Below are 25,793 nucleotides of genomic sequence, written 5' to 3' on the forward strand. Positions count from 1 at the left end.
CAACGTACTTAACTCAACTCCATATTTGGTTTGATGTTACTTAAAGATGATTTGGCCATAAAAACAAAAACATGCTCAATGCACTTCCATTGATTACTAGCTTGTGGTGGCTAAAGTTAGCTGTAGTGGCTGTTTAATGAAAACTGAACCATGGATTACAGTTTCTCCTGGCCCACATACTACTTTCAGGGTGAGGAACCATCTAACGTCAAGTTGTAAAATATTGAACTACTCATTTAATGAAAATATTTCACCTTGCTCTGAAACAGCCACAGTCCATGTGAGTATTACTGTATATCACTGGAAAGCTAGCTACAATGATATCAGAACTAGATGGTGAGAATGACGATGTCTAGTCCAGGCCTGGAGGTTCTAGTACTACTGCATCACACCAGTGCTCTTATCTCCTGAGACCTCTTTCCCCAGAGAGGATTTTAAACTTCAGCTAACAGCATGATTCAGAGGTATACCAGGTGCATGACCTTAGGGTTAGTGAAATCTACTACCAAGCACACTCAGTCAAAGAAAGTCAGACAAAGAAACAGACTAAGAAACACACACATACACACACATATACACACACTTTCTATCTTTATCTTCTCAGTCTTCTTCAGAAGACCATCTTATTTCAAGGCTTATCTGAAAACTCAAGCATTTTAATTCAACCTGTGTAGTCCTCCCTTGGTTCTTGAGTTGACAAAAACTGCTGATCTAGTGTCTGCTCAGGTGTAGGCCAACAGCTTAAACCAAGGTTTATCTCCAGTGTGATGCCTTACAGATGCCTCTTTATCCTCTGCTTGTTCATTCTTTGTTCCATGCCTTCCATTCTAAGCAATTACTGGTTACGAGCTAACTTCTTGAGATAAGTGAAATCTGAAATTGTATTTCACTTATTACAGATCAGTTGACCTTGGTACCATGGTAATAATCTATTTAATATGCTATATTTGGAAGAAATATCCATTCTTATTGTATTTTCCCTCATTAACCTTTAGTTCATTATTTAATGTGTCACAGGTCAAAGGGCATTGTAATCTCTCTCAGTGGACATGTACTTGATCAGCAGGCCTCCTGGTCAGCAAACTGCATTGTTCTATTTTTCCTGCCTGTTTCAGAGAGAGGTGTGAAATCATTGCATGTCTCAAAGGGGAGGCTTCCCCCAACAAAGTAGTGGAACCCACCCGCTCAATTGTTCTCCGCATGATCATATAAAAAGATTCAGGAAGTGTTGTGTTTTTTAATTGTTGTTGTTGTTGGTGTTTTTCCTCTCATGAACAATGCACTTCCGGCACAAGGTCCCATAACAGCGCACCGCTCCCCGCTCTGCGCACCTTCACCCCTCACCCCGCCCATGCTATCTCCTTTTCCTCATCTGGCCCAGGCCCACTTCCACATCCACATCCACATCCCATTGTCTGGGTTATGGCAGCACGCGCAGGACCAGGGCCAGCCCAAACATACTCATCTCATTCTCTGGAGGACTGCCAACATCTTCCCAAAAAGGTGACCTTCCAAATCAATTAAACAATTGTGTTGTACTTATAGACTACATAACTAAGTTTACTTTTTTGTTCACTCAGTTAATAAGAATAACTGAAGACAAATGAACTTACAATGTGTGAAGCTGTCTCAAATACATCTGTCTGTGGTGTGTGTGTGAGAGAGAAAGAGAGAGAGAGTGAGAGAGATTGAGAGAGAGAGAGAGAGAGAGAGCGTGTGTGAGAGAGAGAGAGAGAGGGAGAGGGAGAGAGAGAGCGAGAGAGAGTGAGAGAGTGAGAGAGAGAGAGAAGCTAGATCCATAATACAGTCCCTAAGGTGGGCTGCCAAGTGTGTGTGTTTGTCACTGTCCCCTGTTAGGAAGGAGGGTTGGAGTGTTTTCTCTGGACTAACCCCCTTTTGCCAAGGAAGTGCTCCTCTGTATCTGCCTCTTTGTGGTGCACTAATCGAGCCTTCCTGTCATCCGGCAACATGGTCCCAGTGCAGGGTGCACAGCGTGAGCCAGATCCACTCTTGCGCTCCAGGGGAAGTTCTGGGATCAGCAGATAACAGCCCAGTGCTCACATCTAACACACAGTCGGTACAGGACGGTCTCTCTCTCTCTCTCTCTCTCTCTCTCTCTCTCTCTCTCTCTCTCTCACAAACACATACACTGGTGCTATATCTTTCTAACATGTACTACTAGCTCTTAAAGAACTGAACTACATGTATTTCAGAGGTTTATTGTGATGTTATATTAATGTATTATTATTGGGAGAGAATTACACAAAGATTTAGAAAGTAATCTCTTCACAGTTACAGTATCTACTTAATCCAAGAGCAGATCATAAAAGTGCTCTGATTGCAAGAAGGGGACCATTGAAAAAGAGATCAGTAAAGCTCACAGCGTACTCCAACATTACGTCACCTGTGGAATCACCATCTCAGATTGTGTAGCCTTTAGGTTTCACTCAGAATAGCTCCTAGAATGCACCTCCTGGCCCCCCTCCCCTTCTCTGCTACCATGTCTGGCGGGGAGTGGCGAGCCAGTAATTTGAACAGACTGATATCCCTCCCACCTGAATCCCTTCACTCCTTTGTGGTCCATCCTGCACACGGTACAGCTCTATTCAAATCTATCTGTGAAAAGTGGCCTCCCAGGACTCATAGTCTAATATTCAAAGTCTTTTTGAAAGAATCTCTGTGGGTGCTTCTTTTTAGCTGTTTAAATATTAAGGTTATTCAGGCATTTATAGATTTGTCAGGGGGGATTCTTCAAGGACTTCCCTACTCAGAATGGTACAGGCATCAAATTGAATATAGGACAGCCTCACAAATTGTCCCTCTCCATTGTCTCCTGTTTAAGTGATTAAATGTGTGCATTTATCGTTATAAAAAGCTCTTGTATTTCAGTGAAGGAATAATTATACTAGTCTCTTTATTGGTTCACATTCAAGCAACAAGGACATAAACTTGCAATAAGCAGCATTCATTGAGAAAATGTTTTGATTGACTGTGTTTCTAACGCTGAGGCTTTTATACATGTAAATTGTATGCATTCTTTCATTTTCAGAAAGAGATACTACACCAGTCACAGTCTCACACTGCATATCAACCTGTTTTTGTGCTAGCATTTTTATGCCTTTTTTAGAGAGAGAAGGAACCATATATCCTTCTCCTTCTAAAGAACATTCACCCAGAAACATCTTCCTAGTGTCATTTTGCCTCTTCCCCTTCTCTGTACACCTTCTAAAATGTCAGGCAGGAATGCATTTCACATGAACAGATATCACAGCTGGAGAATGGATGGAGGACATTTTTTCACCTTAGTGTGTATTTCTACTAAGAAGATTTGTAGGACAAATTGTGACAATCTGTCTCTGTGAGTGAAAGGTGGAGGAAATATACACCCAGTGTGCAAAGGACATTCGACCGGTGGAATTCTGTCCTTTGGTCTGATGAGTCCAAATTTAAGATGTTTGTTTCCAACCGCCGTGTCTTTGTGAGACGCAGAGTAAGTGAACGGATGATCTCTGCATGTGTGGTTCCCACCGTGAAGCATAGAGGAGGTGTGATGATATGGGGGTGCTTTGCTGGTGACACTGTAAGTGATTTATTTACAATTCAAGGCACACTTAACCAGAATGGCTACCACAGCATTCTGCAGTGAATCACCATCCCATCTGGTTTGGGCTTAGTGGGACTATAATTTGTTTTTCAACAGGACAATGACCCAACACACCTTCAGGCTGTGTAAGGGCTATTTGACCAAGAAGGAGAGTGATGGAGTGCTGCATCAGATGACCTGGCCTCCACAATCGCCTGACCTCAACCCAATTGAGATGGTTCGGTATGAGTTGGACTGCAGAGTGAAAGAAAAGCAGCCAACAAGTGCTCAGAATATGTGGGAACTCCTTAAAGACTGTAGCAAAAGCATTCCAGGTGAAGCTGGTTGAGAGAATGCCAAGAGTGTGCAAAGGGCCTGAGCTACAGGGCCTGAGCTACAGGCAGTTAGATTTGGGTATGTCATTTTAGGCAAAAACATTTTTTTAAAAGTGGTGGATTCTTAATTAACAAGAAATTTGTGGAGTGGTTGAAAAACAAGTTTTAATGACTCCAACCTAAGTGTATTTAAACTTCCGACTTCAACTGTAAAAACTGAGCTCACAGACCTCTTTCTTTAAAGGCAAATATTTATTACTTCAGGAGTGCCCGGCGATCTGGAGGCAGTCACATCGAGGGGCTGTAAATGTCATCTTCCTTTTGACACAGCGGTAACAAATGAGTCAAGGCTCCAGTGACATGAGAGATCCTTGGCCTCCTCTTCCTCTGTGTGGGCAGCTGGAGGGCTAACATCACTGTGTTTGTTCTATAGGTTAAAGCTAGAATCCTCAGTTGGTAAATACATTTTTGGACTTATAAATTAATGATATGTATCCATTGATTCTTGGAGAATATAACTTATGAATGCCTAATGCTTAGTTCAAATGTCATACACCATTAGAACCCAAAATTCATGGTTGTTTTACTCCAATGGTTGTAAATATTGTAAACATAAACTCTCTATAGTGTCAAAACATGGTTAAACTATCATTTTGATACCTTGGATATCTTGGTCAGTTCTTGCACCCATAGCTCTGTCTATGAATATGAGAGTGGTTACACTTCTCCAGCCCCATCCCTCAGCTTTTTACCGAAACACAGGCGGGGTGACCGCTTTGTTATTGTTTCAATAAAGGATTAGCCCTTTAAGGATAAGGAAATTACTTTATATCTCAAGGGCATCATTCCAGCAGTGTATCTACACTCTGCAATTGATCGACCAGTTAAAGTAGCTTTAAGGAACTGCTATTGAAAATAAAGATATTCAATCCTAATATTAAATCAAACTGCTTTGCTAATTGATTTTGGGATTTAAACTGCATTGCATTTGTTGGTTTTGTAATGGTGGCTTCCTTTCAAGAGGTGAGTGGATTGCCAGATGTAACATGATAAGGAGGAAAAGGCAATTTGACATGTGTGGCATATTTCAAATTACCAGCCTATTTCATGCACTGCTGCCTGTCCAAGTTCAGGATGCGTCATGTCAAATAATAATGCAGTGATTCTGTGTACTTATTAGTCCGTTTACCTCAATGACAGGTTAAGGTGGAACAACCCCCCTTCCCATAAATTGATTGATAGAGATATTTTGAATTAATTAAGGAGTATATTTGCTAAAACTACTTCAGTATATTTTAAGTCGTTTCAGCATATGTTTGTTGTTATTGTTATAGAGTGAGAGTGTATGGGAGTCATTCTCACAATGCTGTGTGGAGAGTGTTTTGTACTGGGCTAGCGCCATGCTGCCGGGTGCATGGTTCTGACCTGGACCAGACAGAAAGGCTTCAATGGCGTAGCAGCACTGGCAACTGCCTCGCCCCGCCATTAATCAGACAGACATACTACTGTCTTCCTTCCAGATGGGGAGGTTCTCAAAAAATAAAATAAGCAGGATAATTAATTTTTATCGGCATTTGGGAAATTAGATGAAGAGCCACCAAATAAATAAAAAATGTCACCTTTAGCTGGGCAATGGACTGATAATATATTAGTATACATGCACATCCTTCCCGCATGAGAATGCATTGTATGTCATCAACTGGCAAGGAAATGAATGTTGGGAGGGCAGAAAGACATCACAGTTGGAGGTTAATGAATGATAAGGAGGGTGGTGCACTATGGAACACTGTAACAGCGATTACCAGGGCCCAACTATGAAACAACCAGACTGTAAGTCTACTGTGCAAGGGCAAGTGGTGTGTCAATAGAACATCCTTCCCATGACTTATTCCATATTCATTCCTTATTACTGTTCAGGTTGTAGTGATTCAGAGATATCCTTCACAGATTTATATACTTTGGAAGCAAGAGGGGGGTGTTCAAGGGTTGTATTACTAGGCTTACCGTAAGGGAGGAAACTCTGGCTTCACTAGCAGACATTTGTTTTGGGACAGAATCATTACAGGAAGAATTTACATCCTATCTAATCAACAACAAAACTCTGAGGAATTCAGTGGCCTAGTTTTCAGTATTCTAGATGCACATAATGTATAGTGCTGCCCTTACAGACACACTGCTATAGCGTAACTGTGTTACTGTGTGTTCGTTTGACTATGGTACTTACAGCACATGGTTTCTCATTTTGATATTGAATATTGTTTCCTCACAAAATGAATAAAGAAAATGCATCCCCATACATTTGAACACCCCTGTTATATCTCTCTATTGTGGATGCAATGTTGTATAGCATAAAACTATAAAAGTAAATCGATTTCATTTGAACAGGACAGGTGATAACCTGCACATTTCAGCATACATTGTCATTCAATAAACAAATGTAATCATCATCCTGTAAAATCCTCTGTCCATCTAGCTTGTCAGTCAAAATAAAGATACAAAGGTTCTGTACAGTTAAATTATATATCTAAAGATGAAGGTTTGAACACTTAAAATGGTTTATGTTTTTCTCACCTTTACTCTTAAGAGGGAAAAATACCTTCAAACAGAGTCAGTCACAGTAAAAGGTTATCTCCATCAGGCAACAGATTGTGTGAAACACTTTCACAGAGGACACCTTAGGGAAACCTTTAAGGCGTCTGGAACAAACATGGAGCAGCAACAATCAGTGGTTGATGATGGGGGGCGTCTCCAGGGACCTAACCTAATTATCTCAATTTCCATCTCCCCCGAGCCTCGCTTGGCATCTGTGGCACCTGGTGTGGATTTCCACCTGAGAATATGATACGTCTGGAAGGCTATGCTGTCGGAATACAAACTACGTAGACTACATACTTTGGTGATGGATTCTCGACCAATGGTCTGTGTGTGTGTGTGAGTGTGTGTGTGTGTGTGTGTGTGTGTGTGTGTGTGTGTGTGTGTGTGTGTGTGTGTGTGTGTGTGTGTGTGTGTGAGGTATATATCTGAGGGGCTGGAGGGTGGGGTGAAGTGTGCAGGGTGACTTGGAGACAGTTGGGTGGATTACACCGGACCAAAATACAGCTATTTAGCATTGGTGCTCTATAGGCCCCTTTCATGTGTAGGCACTGTCCTTCATGATCCTCTGAGCCCACTCCTCAACCCTGTGTGTAGATATGAGGGAATCTATTATTTTCCCAATCCTGAGGGAAGGAAAAAGGTCTCCAGCATCATTATTTTCCTTCAAAATGTAACTGACTTTACTGCACACCCTAATTTGCTTGCCGTAATTATAGGTCATGATCCCCTTTTGTAATTTATAAAACCTTTTGTTCTTATCAATAATGAATGGGCTTCGGCAAATCCGGGCGCTATAATATTTTGATATTATAAAAATGCTAATGCGTCAGGGACCTCGAGCCTTATCGGCCAGGTCCGATGCTCTATTAAGCAGCCGGCAGAAGAAGTCAGACGCAAATTGCTTATGTTAATGCCCCTGTTGTACCCAGACAGGATGAGGAGTCTGCAATTAATTTCTTCCAGGCGGTGGATGGACAGGCAAATTTATTTCCCTTCCACAGGATGGTGGCTACCCCTCCTTTTCCTCAGTTTTCTACAGAGAGAGTTGGAAAAATAAGTGTGTGAGAGAGAGAGCGAGAGAGAGAGAGAGAGAGAAAGAGAAGGTAAAAGGGAAAGAGAGAGGAGAGGAGAGCTGCATCTCACGAACGATCCATGACCTAATTGAACGGCGGCGAATTGAAAGCGAAGGCAGAGCGGCAGCAGGGAGAAGAGGGGCAGCATCTTCATTCATTCCGCTGACAGTGTTTTCACAACTTAAACCTGTTTTATTAATTATGTTTGACATTTCCCTAATTAGTTTCATTTACATCACATCAGCTCCTAGCAGATCATTGCACCAGACATCAATTCACCATAGCCTTAAAGCTTTGTGAGCAGCAAGGAGAGATTGTGAGAGCTAGCCATAAGGCCTTATTTTATTACAAAAGGTAAGCACTGAGAAATTGAATGTACCTAATTATGGTACATTTCATTTCTTATATCCCTACAAACAAGCACCTGTTTCCTTACTAGAACCACGTCTACCAAAAGTCTAGTCAAGAGTATTTGTGGTACTTCCTTTTGTCGCAAGGAGCAAGGTTGTAACCAGAGTGTTTGCTCTAAGAAAAACAAACAACATAAAGCACCTCGGGTGCTTACCTTCATGCTCTGAAGGCCCTCGGTAAAAATAACAGACAGTACAAGTCTACCACAGTAGACCACAGTGCCACAAATAACCACTCTCCAAACATCTCTACCGAGATCAGTAGACTCTAATCTTTCCTGGAGAGAGACCAGTAAACACTTGACTAATTGACACTACCGTTGCATCACGAGCCCTAGTTTTGAGTTGCCGAAAGTAGGTAGAAAACTTTAGAGAAAGCACTATTTTTACCCTGTCTCAACATCAAAGGCATCTGCTCTCAGTGACCATTGTGCAGGAGACAACATACATACTGTATTGTAACGGTGCCCTTAATATTAATCTTGTTAGAAACCCCTCAATTAGGCTCTGGTAGGAAAAAACAGCTGGAGTCCACACGCCCTCTCCTCCATACTGGCCTCTTATCTGTTCCTGGATGGTTCAACTACAGCTGCAGTGACAGGCGTTGTTAAAGTACACCCTCTTGCAATGTGACAATATGCTTACAGTGTGTACCACTGACTACATCGTATGAGAACAATGTGTGTATAGTTTGTGCCCAACAATAGTTGTATAGTTAATGTTTTTACAGTAGTTTTATAGTGTACACTAGTTGTATAGTTAATGTTTTTACAGTAGTTTTATAGTGTACAGTAGTTGTATAGTTAGTTAGTGGTTACTCCTCTCCTCCCTAATAGTTTCAGAGATTATAGAGGATTACAGTCCCTATTTAACCAGAAGGTGTGTAAAAAGTACAGTGTGGCTTGATTCAGGGTTAATAGTGTAATTGTAATGACTGAGAGCGGATTTCATTAAATTACTGTAGAACCAGACTCAAAACATACAGTAGTGTATGCTCTACTGTTCCAAAATAATGACCTACTCTGATGCATTATACTCCCACCATTGCATTATAGTGTTTTCCCATTATAGCTGATACTTTAAAAACATTTGGGGTCTGTAAATCATAATCTGTGTCATGCCTGTTTGTTTACTGTATTCATATTCACATCACACATTTTGTTCCCTCAACAAAATGGCCAGAAGTCACCCACTGGGCACAGTCGTCCAATCAACATCTAGTTTTGAATTACAACTAATGTGAATTCAATGTGAAATCAACAACAAACGTCACCATGTCATTGGATTTAGAAAATAAAAAAATGGTTGAAAACAAAAAGAAATTCCCTGACTTTTTGCAAATCCAGTCAGTTTTCCACATTGATTCAAAGTCATCAAATAGATGTTTTGTCATTGAAATTACGTGGAAACAACGTTGACATAGCCATTTTTTTACCAGTTGGCAGGGCTATATGAATTGACTCCTTCCTACTCCAATCTACTATCTATATGTCTTAACAAATGCAGAATTCTCAACATTTGCAGGTTTAATCTGTATAACAGTAATACTTTCATTTCAATAAATAAATGGGAATATACAAGGGCTACTCAGAAAAACGTATATCCCAATTCTCCGTTCTAATTTATAGCTCACCCTCCCGGCACATATTATTCAAACATTAATAAAAAAAAATAAAAAAAACCTATACATCAAAAACCTTCACATTTCACTTTTGGTAGAACTCATAGTCATGCATATTATACATGTAGAGCCATTTTGACTGCTGCCCATCATAAAACAATTACACATTAAATGCAGGCAGATTGATGGATAATACCTTGGTTTTCTACTTGATATACCTTTGCAACACCCTTACTAAAAGCCTTTTATGTTAAGATAATACATTTCAAGCAAGTTGTATAGTTCTACGTATACATTTAGATTCATCTTTATGTCTGAGGTGCTGAAAATGTCCATTGTGAAATGTGATTCAAACTTTTTGTTTTCTTGAATGTAATATTTCTTTATTGAAGTTTTTCATTTTACCACAACAATCGTCAAGAATCATGTAAACTCTAAGAATGAGTATTTTACTGCACATTAAGCCACAATGATTTTAAGGTAAAACCTTTACTTTGTGGCAATATACTATCTTGGTGACCAAACCTCTTTTCTTAAAAGTACTATGTGTTGTAATAACAAATATTTATATATTTATATAGTTGTATTGATTCATCCATGATTTATTATAGTTTTTGGAATAATCACGTTGCTGATTCATCAAGGGCAAAATGTGATACTGTTAAGCAATATCACCAACGCAATGGCCCAACGCACTGAGTAATACCATATACATTATGTCTATTCACTGTTGTTAGCTTTTCAAACACCGCAGCAAGTGACCACTGACAACCACAGTATAAATAATACTGTCCTACTGCTGACGAGGATGAAGAATTGAATTATTGATTGTCTTTGCATGTGTCATTATCGACACACCCTGTTGATACTATTTCATACTAGCAGTGTTTGCCTCAGCTACAGGGGTCTAGATAAACACTCAAATGGCATTGTTTGTTTTTACCCGTTTCAATCCCTAATGTCTGGTAATCGGGGACGGTAAGTCATAAGACATCAGCTTGACTCTATTAATTACCACCTGATCCTTTTTTCCTGGATAATTAGGTACCCATTAGTTCTAATCAAGTAGTTACTTAATTATTGCAGTAATTAGTGTAATGGTCTAGCAAATTGAAGCTTTATCACTTTCGGATAATTAATGTTCTTGGCAGAGTGCATCACAAGTGTCAAGGCTTAGGCTCCAGCAATCAAGCAGAGGAAAATAAAGTTATTACCATGGTATAGATGCTTTCAAAAAAAAATGAGAGTATGTGTCTACATTTCAAGTAAAACATATCTAGAACTAGAGATTGGGTCCATGGTGGGGGAAAAACACACTCAAAATTAATATGCATCCTAACTGAAATTGAAATAACCAAATAGTTATTTTCCATTAATTGAACGTCTGTTAGAGAAGTTTACTGTATTGTCTCCTACAACTGACATTGTGCAGCACGCTGACAATGATCCTTAAGCCCAGAAACTATCCATTAACAGTATTTTGTCTGATCAAGGGTCAGATGCCAAACATCTAAATTCCATGTCAAGAGAATCGCTTAGTTGTGTTCCTGGAATGTTACTGTACTGTACCAGCATTACCTGAAGCAACAGAGGAGAAATGCCTTTGATCTAATCTACCATCAGCGTAGGAAAAAATACATGTGCACCACCAGCTTGTCCTTTCAAAGAATGCAGGGGGTTTGTTTTCTCTGTGGCTTGTTTCAATGTTCTATCAGATTGTGGTGACATCGGGAGCCAACTGTGTGCACAGAGGTGAGTGAAAAAGCTGTGCCCTACCATGAGGGCTCACGTGAGCCATGGAGGGGAAAGTGAATGGGTTGTCTCCAAACCACTGCAAATGGAGCCGAGCTTGTCTGTCATCACCTCCCAATTAGCTGCAGTTTATTGAGTCTGCATTAGATAGATCATGCTGGCAGGTGAGGAGGTGTCTGAGAGGTGCCTGTGCCAGCCGTGCAGCCCTGGACAGGACTGACTTATGATCCTGACATCTGAATGCTACCACCACACCACCGTCATGCCCACTCTAAAAACACAATAGTGGTAAAGAACATGTAACTAATTGTGTAATCGCCATCATTTGCAACAGCAGCTACAGACCATCTTACAAAGGCCCTATAAATCTGTCCTTACTTTTCCTGTTGCAGAGTGCAAGAAGTTTCATTGCGAGTCAAAATCAGAAAAAAATAAAGGTAGTCATTTAGAATGTGGCCGGAATCATCCCAATAAACTAACTACTGCTTAAAAAGGTGTGATGATAGCTGATGAATGGACGCACAAAAAATACATAATAGCAAATTAAGCGTATTACTGAACGGTAAATCAAAGTCATTTGAACACCATACAAATAATGGCTGCATGCAATCCCACATCTGAAATTGAAGTTAGCTTTTTTACTTGGCCTAGATGTCACACGCTAAGAATCCTCCACCAGATGCCTTAAGAAAAAATACTTTGGGGAAAAAACAGGAATGCTCCTTGCATAAGCCTGATATGCTCCTTGCCATGTGACAGCATCGTGTGAAAACTGACACGCAGAGTTTTCAAATTGGAGCCCGGGGAGCTGTAGCGTAAAATAACTTCAATCTCACTGGCTCTCCAAGGAATAGAGCAGAGGTGTGACCAACAACAACACAACAACGGAGAGGCAGGAAGGGGTGAAGGTAGGAGTTATTAGAGGATAAAACACGCCTCTCCAGCTCACTCCCTCTCTCTCAGGAACCCCAAGGATGATCAATGGATTTAGTCAGAGGGATATTCAAGCAGAAAATTGCTGCCTTTTTGCTTTTCTTTGAAGTATTTCCAGAATACATACCAAACCCCTAGTCCACCAGGGTTGAAAATAACAGCACAAGAGCAGTCTCTACGAGTAATCCTGAAAAAAAGGAGAAGAAAGTGGGGGAGGGTGGATGGGGGCATTGAATGTTAAAGGGGGTAGAGAAGGCCTAGATTGAAATTTTGCAGGTATAAAATTGAAGGCAGCCAGCTGAACAGTCATAACCAAACTGGGGCTATATTTCAAAAGAGGTCCTCTTTGACCAACTTCGGACCCATTGAGACAAGGAGCACTGTCTCCTGTTCATGAGAAAAGACCAATGCAGAGCTTGGTACAAACATTCTCTGTCTACTAGTACTGAATAGTACATTAGCATGTTGTTCTCTGTCCAGTGGATGTGTGGTCTTAGGTTGGTGTATCATTGGTCTCTAGATTGGTCCCTATTGCTCATAGTGGAAGTCAGCAGTATGAGTGGGGGATGTTTTTTGTAAGCTCAGTATGATGAGTCCTTGTGGCTGTGAAGGTTCTCTAAATGGTGAAAAGCCAAGCTGTGCCAATGATAGGTTGAACCCCAATCTTGGTCAGGGAGGTCCTCCCCTGTCCTCTAGGAGCCCCTGTGGCACTGTGCGGATGACAGCGTAGAAATGTGGCACACTCATGACGTTAAGGATAGGGCTGGGCGATGGGGGACCGAGCTCCGCCGCTCCTTGCCATGTTGTGTGACGGCCTCATCCGTTTTCCCATCTGAGCCCTAATACATCTGCAACATCTTCCCTCCCAATTAAAAGATTCCACAGTCCTATTTGTCAAAGGACGGAAGGGACAGCACAGAGGGTAGTTTAGCAGTAGTTTTGGGATTATTTGTGATGCAAATCACCACAAATGGGAACGTGAGGTACTGTACGTTTCATGAATTAAACCAGAGGTGATCATTTTTGTTGTTTTTATCTGCTATCATTATGACTGGGCTGTCTACATGAGGGATAGGCCATGGTTTATCGCAACTACATTTCCAATGGCAATTCCCCTTGAACACAAAGGCACTTGAATCAACATTTAAAGTTCAATAGATTATCCTAAAAAGATGCAGTATGCAGTAAAACATGGAATATGAGAAAGTATATGAGAAACATCTGAGGGGGCATATCAAATGCAATTGTTTTGGTTAAACAACGTTATACCAATGTATGTATACTATGATATTCTTTGTGCAAAACTGAACTAGACTGAAGTACGATGAGGGAGTGTAAACAAATAATAGCTTTAAAATGTTCCGATTTACCAGTGATCAAAATGAAAGCTGCTTCTATACCGTTATACCAATAATACTAATCAAATCAAATCAGTTTATTGGTTGCGTACACAGATGTATATAGATGCATATAGCAGGTGCAGCGAAATACTTATATAACTAGCTCCAACAGTGCAGTAGAATGTCTCTGGCAAATGCAAAACAAATATACAAATAATTTAAAAAATATAAACAAGAAATCAAGAGATGACAGAATGGATCCAATTAACACTCTAGAGTTAGATTACTCTAATTACATTAGAGTGAGCGTGTGTATAGACGGTATATTTTGACCCTGGTAGATGAACATACTTTTTATAATTTGCAGAATTCAGGGGAGAGGGATTTGAGAGAAACTTTTACACATTTTTTTTTTTACCCCTTTTTTCTCCCCAATTTCATGGTATCCAATTGGTAGTTATAGTCTCATCGCTGCAACTCCCGTACGGACTCGGGAGAAGCTAAGGTCGAGAGCCGTGCATCCTCCGAAGCACAACCCAACCAAGTCGCACTGCTTCTTGACACAATTCCCACTTAACCCGGAAGCCAGCCGCACCAATGTGTCGGAGGAAACACTGTGCACCTGGCGACCGTGTCAGCATGCACTGCATACGGCCCGCCACAGGAGTTGCTAGTGCGCAACGGAACAAGGACATCCCTGCCGGCCAAACCCTCCCCTAACAACGCTGGGCCAATCATGCACCGCCCCATGGGTCTCCGGTCATGGTCAGCTGCGATAGAATCTCTAGTAGCACAGTTAGCACTGTGATGCAGCGCCATAGACCTCTCGGGAGAATCACAACATGTTTTTTTTAACTGAGGATTTTTGGAGACCGGTCGTAAACCAATGTTTCCAGAACCCATCTGCTGCTCTCTGGCGTAGTTTAACTAAGGGAAAGCTGGGAATTACAGAATTGAAAGATGTGAGAAAAGTCTGGTAAGCAGACTCTACATAATGAACAAGGTGGTCATGATTTTTTAGGAAGACTGCGAAATTTCAAATGAAAAATAGAAAATGAGCTTGTCTTGGAAATAGATAAGCAATTTAACAGCCTGTATTGTAGTTTAACACTATAGTAATCATACAGTAAATGATAGACTTATTTCTGGTATATTTCAGGAAATGTGAATCTGGATCAACACAATCATTATATTTATTTTTCGCTTCAATAATATCTAATGGGATAAAGACCATGTTTTCAGGGTTGATATCCTACCCAACTAAGGATACACAGTCGGAATCATCCAGAGAGTGGAACGGAAACATAAAAGTGCATGCACAGGTCCAATACAACCATACATTTGTGTTAGTTTTATCAATAGGGCGCACTTCCTATGGAATTGACATTGACACAGTCAACATAACACCGCTGAAGACTTCAGAGGGTTATGACATTTAGAGCAATGTGTGTTTTTGACCATGAGGTTAGGTGAAACACATAAACAAAGTAGAGAAAATATGTGTGTGTATGTGTCTATGTGTGGGTGTGTGTGTCAAATCAGTTGACTATGGCGGAGTCACTTGCCGTAGGTCTACGAGAGGGGGAGTGAAAGACCAGCTGATCATACTTCAGGTATGCGATGTTGCCTTTCTTTCATTCTTCAATTGGTGGTAGCAGCAGTTCCTTTCTTTTGAGGCGTATCTTTCCGGAGATGTCTTCATTGATATTTTGGATTTTGGTTGACTTCAGGCACTTGGCTCTCCTGAGAATCTCCTTGTCTTTGAACCTGAGCAGTTTCACCACTATAGATCTGAGCCATCCATTGGGGAAGAAAGTGCCCTCTCCATCTCGATGAGTTTCGGGTCCAGTTCGAGTTGATCTGCCATGCAGGAGTTTCTTGGCCTTGACTTCTGTGTCATGCCAAACTTCAGTCTTTACGTCCTCAATTACATTGATTAAAATGGCTTGATTGGTTTTCAAGGTAGTCTCCTTTGGAAGAGGGTGTTTGGAAAATTGAGCAATCCTCAGACATGGTTTTGGATGCGGTCTGGATGGTTACATTCATTCCCTTAAGCTCCCCCCCCCCTCTGATTTTTTAAATTCCAAACTCTGTTTAAATTCCATTGCATCCTTAAACAGAGCATCAACCCTTTTGTTGGTAGCATCCATAAAGAGTTGCAGGAAGGACTTAAAGTTATTTTGCTGCAGATCTATTAGATCTGTATAAAAACTATTGTTGTTGCTCGAGTAGCTCATGGAGTGTAGTGCTTGATATGTATTCCTCTTCCACATTGATCTTTGCAGCATTTTTCTGTCTAGAATTAGCCATACAACAAGCTTGTTGTGAGCTAAGATGAGTGCAAAAACAACCCACACCCCGCTACCCAAAAACAAGCTCCACCAGTGAAATGGCAAACACACACAAGAGGCACAGACTTGATCACACATGCAGTAAGAAGAATTACTCTCTGTATGGATCCTGGCTGCAATTTAATAAACGAGCGGGAGATCACCAACTCTCAAGTTAGTGCTGTGGATACAAGTAGTATGCAGGGCAGTAAGCCAAAACACCGGTCGAAGATGCTTGGGAGAGACAGTGGTAGGAGCATTTACTTACCCACGGAACGAACGGTGTGAACGAGAATTGTGAGGAAGATTTAAGAAACAAAAGGAGAATAGACTCAACCTACATGTATATTTATTTTACTGTTTTTAGCAAACAAATGTTTGTTTAGTTTCACAGGCAGGAGTTCAGAACCAGGACCCTGAGCTTAGCGATGAGCTTGGAGGGCACTATGGGGTAGAAAGCAGGGATGTAGACGATGAACTGCATTCTTAAATAGGTATTCCCCTTGTCCCAGTGTGCCGAGCGACTGCGATTGTGTCCTCCGTATATCTGTTGGGCTGGTATGCACATTTTTGTAGGGCTTTGGGTGTCGGGCAAGATGGAGGTGATATGGTCCTTGACTAGCGTCTCAAAGCACTTCAAATCAAATCAAACTGTCACATACGCCAATTAAAACAGGTGAAGACCTTACCGTGAAATGCATTTACCAAATAAACCATAGTAGAAAGTAACACGATAAAATAACAATAGCAAGGCTATATACAGGGGGTACCGGTACCGAGTCAATGTGCGGGGGTACAGGTTAGTCGAGGTAATTTGTACATGTAGGTAGGGGTGAAGTGACTGTGCATAGATAATAAACAACGAGTAGCAGCAGGGGTTAATGTAAATTGTCTGGGTGGCCATTTGATTAATTGTTCAGCAGTCTTATGGCTTGGGGTAGAAGCTGTTAAGGAGCCTTTTGGTCCTAGACTTGGCATTCCGGAAACGCTTGCCGTGCGTTAGCAGAGAGAATGGTCTATGACTAGAGTGACTGGAGTCTTTGGCAATTTTTTGGGCTTTCCTCTGACACCGCCTAGTATATAGGTCCTGGACAGCAGGAAGCTTGGCCCCAGTGATGTACTACCCTCTGTAGTGCCTTACAGATGGCGAGCAGTTGCCATACCTGGCGGTGATGTTGCAGCTGAGGAACCTTTTGAGGATCTGGGGACCCATGACAAATCTTTTCAGTCTCCTGAAGGGGAAAAGGTGTTGTCGTGCCCTCTTCACGACTGTCTTGGTGTGTTTGGACCATGATAGTTCGTTGGTGATGTGGACACCAAGGCACTTGGAACTCCCGACCCGCTCCACTACAGCCCCATCGATGTTAATGGGGGACTGTTTGGCCCGCCGTTTTCCTGTAGTCCAAGATCAGCTTGCTTTTTCCTGTAGTCCACGATCTTGCTCACATTGAGGGAGAGGTTGTTGTCCTGGCACCACACTGCCAGGTCTCTGACCTCTTCCCTATAGACTGTCTCATAATTGTTGGTGATCAAGCCTACCACTGTTGTGTCTTCAGTGAACGTAATGATGGTGTTGGAGTCATGCTTGGCCAAGCAATCATGGGTGAACAAAGAGTACAGCAGGGTACGCACCCCTGAAGTATGCACCCAGGAGGGGCCCCTGTGTTTAGGATCCACTGATCCTAAACACAAGCAGATGTGTTGTTACCTATCCTTACCACCTGGGAGCAGCCCATCAGGAAGACCAGGAACCAGTTGCAGAGGGATGTGTTTAGTCCCAGGGTCCTCAGCTTACTGATGAGATTTGTGGGCTCTATGGTGTTGAACGCCGAGCTGTAGTCAATGAACAGCATTCTCACATAGGTGTTATTTTTGTCCAGGTGGGAAAGGGCAGTGTGGTGTGTGATTGAGATTGCGTCATCTGTGGATCCGTTGGGCCGGTATGCAAATTGGAGTGGTTCTATGGTATCCGGGATGATGCTGTTGATGTAAAGCCATGACCAGCCTTTCAAATGACTTCATGGCTACCGCCATGAGTGAAACGGGGTGGTAATCATTTAGACAGGTAACATTAGCTTCTTTGGTCACAAGGATTATGGTAGTCTGCTTGAAACATTACAAACTCGGTCTGGGAGAGGTTGAAAATGTCAGTGAAGACACTTGCCAGTTGGTCAGCACATGCTTTGAGTACTTGTCCTGGTAATCCATCTGGCCCAGCGGCTTTGTGATTGTTGACCTGTTTAAAGGTCTTGCTCACCTCGGCTACCGTGAGCGTTATCACACAGTCGTCCGGAACAGCTGGTGCTCTCAAGAATGCTTCATTGTTGCTTGCCTTGAAGTGAGCATAAATGGCATTTAGCTCGTCTGGTAGGCTCACATCACTAGGAAGCTCCCGGCTGGGTTTCCCTTTGTAGTCCGTAATAGTTTTCAAGCCCTGTCACATCCGATGAGCGGCAGAGTCGGTGTAGTAGGATTCAATCTTAATCTTGTATTGACGCTTTGCCTGTTTGATGGTTCGTCTGAGGGTGTAGCTGGATTTCTGTCCCATTACGTGAAGGCGGCAGCTCTAGCCTTTAACTCGATGCAGATGTTACCTGTAATCCATGGCTTCCGGTTGGGATATGTACATATGGTCACTGTGGGGACGATGTCGCTGATGCACGTATGGATGAAGCCGATGACTGAGGTGGGATACTCCTCAATGCCATTGGATGAATCCCGGAATATATTCCATTCTGTTCTAGCAAAACGGTCCTGTAGCTTAGCATCCTCGTCATATCACCACTTCCGTATTGAGCAAGTCACTGGTAATCCCTTCTTTAGTTTTTGTTTTTAAGCATGAATCAGGAGGATAGAATTATGGTCAGATTTGCCAAATGGAGGGTGAGGGAGATCTTTGTATGCACCTCTCTGAGTGGAGTAAAGGTGGTCTAAAGTTTATTTCCTCTGGTTGCACATGTGACATGCTGGTAAAAATTTGGTCAAATGGATTTAAGTTTGTCTGCATTAAAGTCCCCGGCCACTAGGAGCGCCGCTTCTGGATAAGCATTTTCTTTTTTGCTTATGGCCTTATTCAGCTCATTGAGTGCAATCTTAGTGCCAGCATCAGTTTGTGGTGGTAGATAGGCGGCTACGAATAATATATAATTGGTAGAGAGTGTGGTCTACAGCTTATCATAAGGAACTCTACCCGCAGGAGAGCAATACCTCAAGACTTCTTTAACATTAGACATTGCGTACCAGCTGTTATTGACAAAAAGACACACATCACCACTCGTCTTACCAGACGTAGCATTTCTGTCCTGCCGTAGCATGGAATATCCTGACAGCTCTATATTATCCGTGTCGTCGCTCAGCCAAGACTCTGTAAAACATAAGATATTACAGTTCTTAATGTCCCGTTGGTAGGATAATCTTGATCGTAGATCATCCATTTTGTTTTCCAATGATTGAATGTTGGCCAATAGAATGGATGGCAGTGGAGGTTTACTCACTCGCCTACGAATTCACAGAAGGCAGCCTGACCTCCGCCCCCTTTATCGCCGTCTTTTCTTCACGCAAATGACGGGGATTTGGGCCCATTGCCAAGAAAGCAGTATATTCTTCGAGTCGGACAATATAAAGAAAAAATCTTTGTCTAGTTCCTGGTGAGAAATCGCTGTTCTCTTGTCCAGAAGTTATTTTCAGTCATAAGAGACAGTAACAGAAACATTATGTACAAAATACGTTTAAAAAAATAAGTTACAAAAAACATGAAAAAAACTAACAAAATAGCACAGTTGGTTAGGAAATGGAAAACTGCAGCCATCCCCTCCATTGTCATTATATATATTGATGACAGAAGTGAGTGCTAAGGGGTGATTTAGTTCAATTACCTTAGCTTCTTAGGTATTGGATTTATGATGGACATCTTGAAGCAAGTGGGGGCAACAGACTGGGAAAGGGAGAGGTTGAATATGTTTGTAAACACTCCAGCCAGCTGGTCTGCGCATACAATGAGGACGCAGCTTGGTATGCATAATTGATAAATACACACACACACACACACACACACACACACACACACACACACACACACACACACACACACACACACACACACACACACACACACACACACACACACACACACACACACACACACACACACACACTATTGCTCTTCCTGTTACACACTCCAGCACTAAAATTAATGCAGGGAAAGGAAGAGGAGAACAAAACGTTAATATATTTTTATTTTTTGGTGTGTTTCCTATCATGTCAATGCGGTTTATTTTTATGGTTTAATTCAACAATAACATTTGCGATCAAGGTCTTGGGCATCTCAAGGGCATTCCTGGTGAAATTACTGAGACTCTGCACCATTTATCATAGGCTGACATGTGTCATGTTCCAGACTCCGGTGCGGAGAGGTTACAGCTGAAGACAGCTCTTTCTTTGTTGAGCAGCCATCACAGACATCTCTTATTTATTAAAAAAGAGCTGGGGAAAAAAACAGACAAAAGAGAAAATGTAAGACTTACAAAAATGTTGTATGGTTTTTAAAAATGCATTTAGATTCAGATGTATTAATCTGATACATGTCAGTGTATGCCTCCATAACTCCACAAAGCCCCAGCTTGTTAACACGTGCAAAATCCAGTCAAAGGAGATGCTGGTGTAGGGAGGCCAGGGGAAACTAAGCATGTCTAGATACAGAGATGCAAAGTAGATTGCTGACTATTTTGTATAGTATATCTATGGGATTAGCTGCATGCCGGGTGGGTGAAGTTTGCACTTATGGGAGTATTGAATTAGTTACATTGCCAGGCAAGATAAAATCAAGGGCACCTCAAGTATTTTAAAGTATTATAAACCGGTATGTACTGTATGTATTTGACCCAGGTCCATTAGATGTGGGTAGCTACCTCATTTAGAAGAAACAGTATGAAGAATTGCAAACTGTGATGGATGCCCTGTGATATGACAATTTTGAATTGTATAATTACATACATATGTGCTCTGTAATACACAGTGAACTCTTGGGGGCTCTGTGCATGGTCACTAGGATGACATAACCCATATCAATGTTAAGGGCAAGTAAATGTCTTAATGAAGTGATCTTTGTTGATTTAACATAGCCTATCTCATGTTCTCAGTAGCCGTGATGTAATTAAACAGTACATATAGTATTACTAGGGTTAGTATCAATATCTCTTACTTTTGTTTACATAAAGTACAAGACATGTCTCGATATTAGATAAAGACTTGGTCATGTATAAGAAGATGGCAAATTGTGATAAAAAAATGTATGATAATGTAAGATACAGTGCCTTAGGAAAGTATTCAGACCCATTGACTATTCAATTTTTTGTTACATTACAGCATTATTCTAAAATGTATCAAATTTAAAAAAAACTCAGCAATCTACACATGATACCCTATAAAGACAAAGCAAAAACAGGTTTAGATTATTTTGCAAACGTATTTAAAATAAAAAACAGACATACCTTATTTACACAAGTATTCAGACCCTTTGCTATGAGACTCGAAATTGAGCTCAGGTGCATCCTGTTTCCATTGATCATCCTTGAGATGTTTCTACAACTTGATTGGAGTCCGCCTTTGGTAAATGTAATTGATTGGACATGATTTGGAAAGGCACACACCTGTCTATATAAGGTCCCAAAGTTGACATAGCATGACAGAGCAAAAATCAAGAAATGAGGTCGAAGGAATTGTCCGTAGAGCTTCCTATACAGGATGGTGTCAAGGCACAGATCTGGGGAAGCGTTCTGTCTCCTAGAGTTGAACGTACTTTGATGCGAAAAGTGCAAATCAATCCCAGAACAACAGTAAAGGACCTTGTGAAGATGCTGAAGGAAACAGGTACAAAAGTATCTATATCCACAGTAAAACGAGTCCTATATCGACATAACCTGAAAGGCCTCTCAGCAAGGATGAAGCCACTGCTCCAAAACCGCCATAAAAAAGCCAGACTACAGTTTGCAACTGCACATGGGGTCAAAGATTGTACTTTTTTGAGAAATGTTTGGAGGAAAAAGGGGGAGGCTTGCAAGGTGAAGAACACCGTCCCAACTGTGAAGCATGGCGGTGGCAGCATCATGTTGTGGTGGTGCTTTGCTGCAGCAGGGACTGGTGCACTTCACAAAATAGATGGCGCCATGAGGATGGAATATTTTGTGAATATATTGAAGCAACATCTCAAGACAAAGCTTGCTCGCAAATGGGTCTTCCAAATGAACAATGACCCCAAGCATATTTCCGAAGTTGTGGCACAATGGCTTAAGGACAACAAAGTCAAGGTATTGGAGTGGCCATCACAAAGCTCTGACCTCAATCCCATAGAAAATTTGTGGGCAGAACTGAAAAAGCATGTGCAAACAATGAGGCCTTACAAACCTGACTCCGTTACACCAGCTCTGTCAGGAGGAATTGGCCAAAATCTGCCCAATTTATTGTGGGAAGCTTGTGGAAGGCTACCCGAAACGTTTGACCCAAGTTAAATAATTTAAAGGCATTGCTACCAAATACTAATTGAATGTATGTTAACTTCTGACCCACTGGGAATGTGATGAAAGCAATGAAAGCTGAAATAAATCATTCTTTCTACTATTATTCTGACATTTCATGTCCTTAAAATAAAGTGGTGAACCTAACTGATCTAAGACAGGGAATGTTTACTAGGAATAAATGTCAGGAATTGTGAAAAACTGAGTTTAAATGTATTTGGCTAACAGGCTGACTACACGGCCTGCAAAATAACTGCAAAATAAATTTAGAAATCTATGTTATTCAAGAATTGCGCCCACACTGCTCCCGTGCGCCAACGAGCGTCTGCGTTGCCAAGGGCTAAAATAGAAGTCAGTTCTATTTCTGATGCAGATCGCGCTGCAAGTCCTGCCTCTCCCATCTCCTCATTGGTTTGTAGAAGCAGATACCCATGTGCCATCTCCTCATTGGTTATACCCACGTGGGTGACTGAAAGACGAACGAGGTCAGTGGCGGTAATGCACCTAATTTATGAAAGTGTCCAATCGCAATATAATGTCAAGAGAAGAAAAAGCCTGGAAGGAGAGATGACTAGAAATTATTTGGTTGACCGTTTTATGTGTGGATTAATTGGAGGAGTAGAGGACCTTGTGCATTTCAGGTAAAATAACAACTCAATGTTTATATCGCAGGACAAATTAGCTAGCAACAGCAAACTAGTTAAAAAGGACAAATTAGCTAGCAAGTGCAAGCTAGCTAGCTAAATTGCCATAAATGTTTAATGCTTTTCGACCTGTCCCCAAATTAATATAATTGGTTCAGAGTTTGTTTTGATATTTTAACCTGCATGTCGGGATCTCGTTTGGTGTGGGGGTACAAAATACATTTATGCACGATGGCGCACGCACACAGCCGGTTTGGTTTCCGTGTAAGGTTTATGTAAACTTCCGACGTCAACTCTATGTAAATGTGATATTTAAGTTTAACTTAACATTTGCACACAAAAAAAAGCTTTTCCTTTGTCATTATGGGGTATTGTGTGTAGATTAATAAATAAATAAAAATATTTTATAAATTTTTGAATAACATACTGTATCAAAATGTGGAAAAGGTAAAGGGGTCTGAATACTTTCCGAATATACTGTAAGCCTAAATATCTGTCTCCTTGAACCAAATCTACAAGGGATTTTCTAGTAAATCGCTCAGAAAAAAAAACGAGTCCATCTTAAAACTCATGTGATATGTCATTGTTTAAGGAGTGCATCAATAATAGCTGACATAGTTAAATGTAAAACACTGTGCAATGAAGAGCGGTGCACAAAATTAATTAATTCCACTGGCACATTATTTATGACTTAATATGATATACGGGTGTGCTTTGCAATAGTACTGAATGTGCATATTTTGTAGATACTGAAAAACAGTAGAGTAATTATGCAGAATTCCTTTTTGCCATGAACATACAATATAAATTATAGGCACTGTTGTTTCGCAATTACCAAACCCTGTTTAAAAGGTGTTTGGAGGATTGCCATGACGACCCAGGCTTGTCTCCTATATTTCACTCTCAACAGCTTATTATGTGACACAACAACCCTCTCTCCAAAGTGCAGCCTGCAAGGTTAATATATTAGGAATTGGTGAGGCAGCACCTATTGTGTAAGATGAATGGAGAAGAGCTCAACCACAGCTTCACAATTGTGATCAAATTGTGAGTCATTACACAGAACAACCTACAGTATATGCAATGGTTTTACAATGGAGCGCAGTGGATGCTCTCCCTGTGTATAATAGATACCCTTGCAATCAGAAAACACAGCAGGATTGATTTCAGGGTTTGAGACATGCACATGAGCGATCAACATGCTGTAAAGATGTATGACCGGAAGGTTAGTGTCAGCTCAACGTGTATCTCTATGACTAGTTTGTGATAGAGACATGGTACGGTGCTAATGATTTTAGCACTACATTGTGCTTCCAGCCAGCCCAGCAGACTTGCTCACTTGGTCTACCACATGTACAAACAGCCAGGAAAAAATTAGGTCCATGTCCTGTTAATGTGCCATTGCAGGCATTACTCCTCCAATACTGTACATTATGTTGGATGGGAATCTGGGCTCAGAGAGTCTGAAACACCAATGAGGATTTGAACCCTGGACCTTCTGTCCCTGAGTGACGTGCAACAATCATCTGACACAAGTGACCAAGCAGCGAGCAGTGTCACAGCATGTTTGTGTACGTGTGCAGTGATCTGATATCCTCACTGTAGCCCAAACATAGAGTACTGTACTCACAAGGTGTGTGTGTGTGTATGGGGGGGGGGATGAAATTACTGAGACTCTGCACCATTTATCATAGAAATCTTATTTTACTTTAGTCTTGGTGACAGATGTGGACTTTGGAGTGAAAACAGACAGTTCATAAAATGTAAAACATTTAAATTATGTGTCATCTTAATGTAATTCAGCTTTAATCACCATCAATTGAGGATGGAGTTTAAAATTGTGAAAGTACATTTTTTTAGAAAATATTTCAAATAATAAAAATTCATTCAATTGTTAAATAAGGATTACTATTATTACAGCAAATCCTACATGGAAAAAAGCGATTTATTTCATTACCTGACATATTATTTTTAACAAACAACAGTTGAGGAAAATTGTTGCAGACAACATTCCTGGCTTTGAAGGTAAATATTTTGATAATATTGCTATCTTTGCTGTTGATCATTTCGGTAAGAATGATCAGAATTGCTATAACATTACCACAGAGCGAGGCATGTGGTGCAGAGCACAGGGAATGTGGCCAGGAGCAAAGCAGATGACTGCATGGTTCAGGCTGTGCCGTGTGTCATCGCTGCCCTCTACAGGTAGAGGAGTGAAGGTGTCTAGTGTTGCCCCACCAAGGCACCTACCCCTCGGATTAGCATCTACACTGCTCCTGTCCCAATTTAACAGGTGATTCAGCATGCCATGACAGTGTGCTTCACTGCATTACATTCTCTGTGATTTATTACTCTACTGCTCTCTGTTAGTGTGGAGCTTTCTCAGTCAATGTGACAGAAATGTCCTTCGCTAATACAATGTAACTTTTATAAATGGGTTGTGGATCAGACTCTCATAACCACCAACAGGTTTGCAAATAATTTATGTTCCTACCTGTTTAGTGTGTATGGTATCTGTTGTGGTATTGTCTGTATCTAATGGTGCTACAATGAATAGCAGCCCTTTTACAGGCTCATGACCAATGCTGCTATTTTGTGTTTTTTTGCACTGATCATTACAATGTTTCCACCATCATTTCCTATGATGGAAAATAACTTCTGGACA

The sequence above is a fragment of the Oncorhynchus mykiss genome, chromosome 1, assembly GCF_057628025.1.
Source record: "Oncorhynchus mykiss isolate SJ-2025 chromosome 1, ASM5762802v1, whole genome shotgun sequence".
Classification (NCBI taxonomy): domain Eukaryota; kingdom Metazoa; phylum Chordata; class Actinopteri; order Salmoniformes; family Salmonidae; genus Oncorhynchus; species Oncorhynchus mykiss.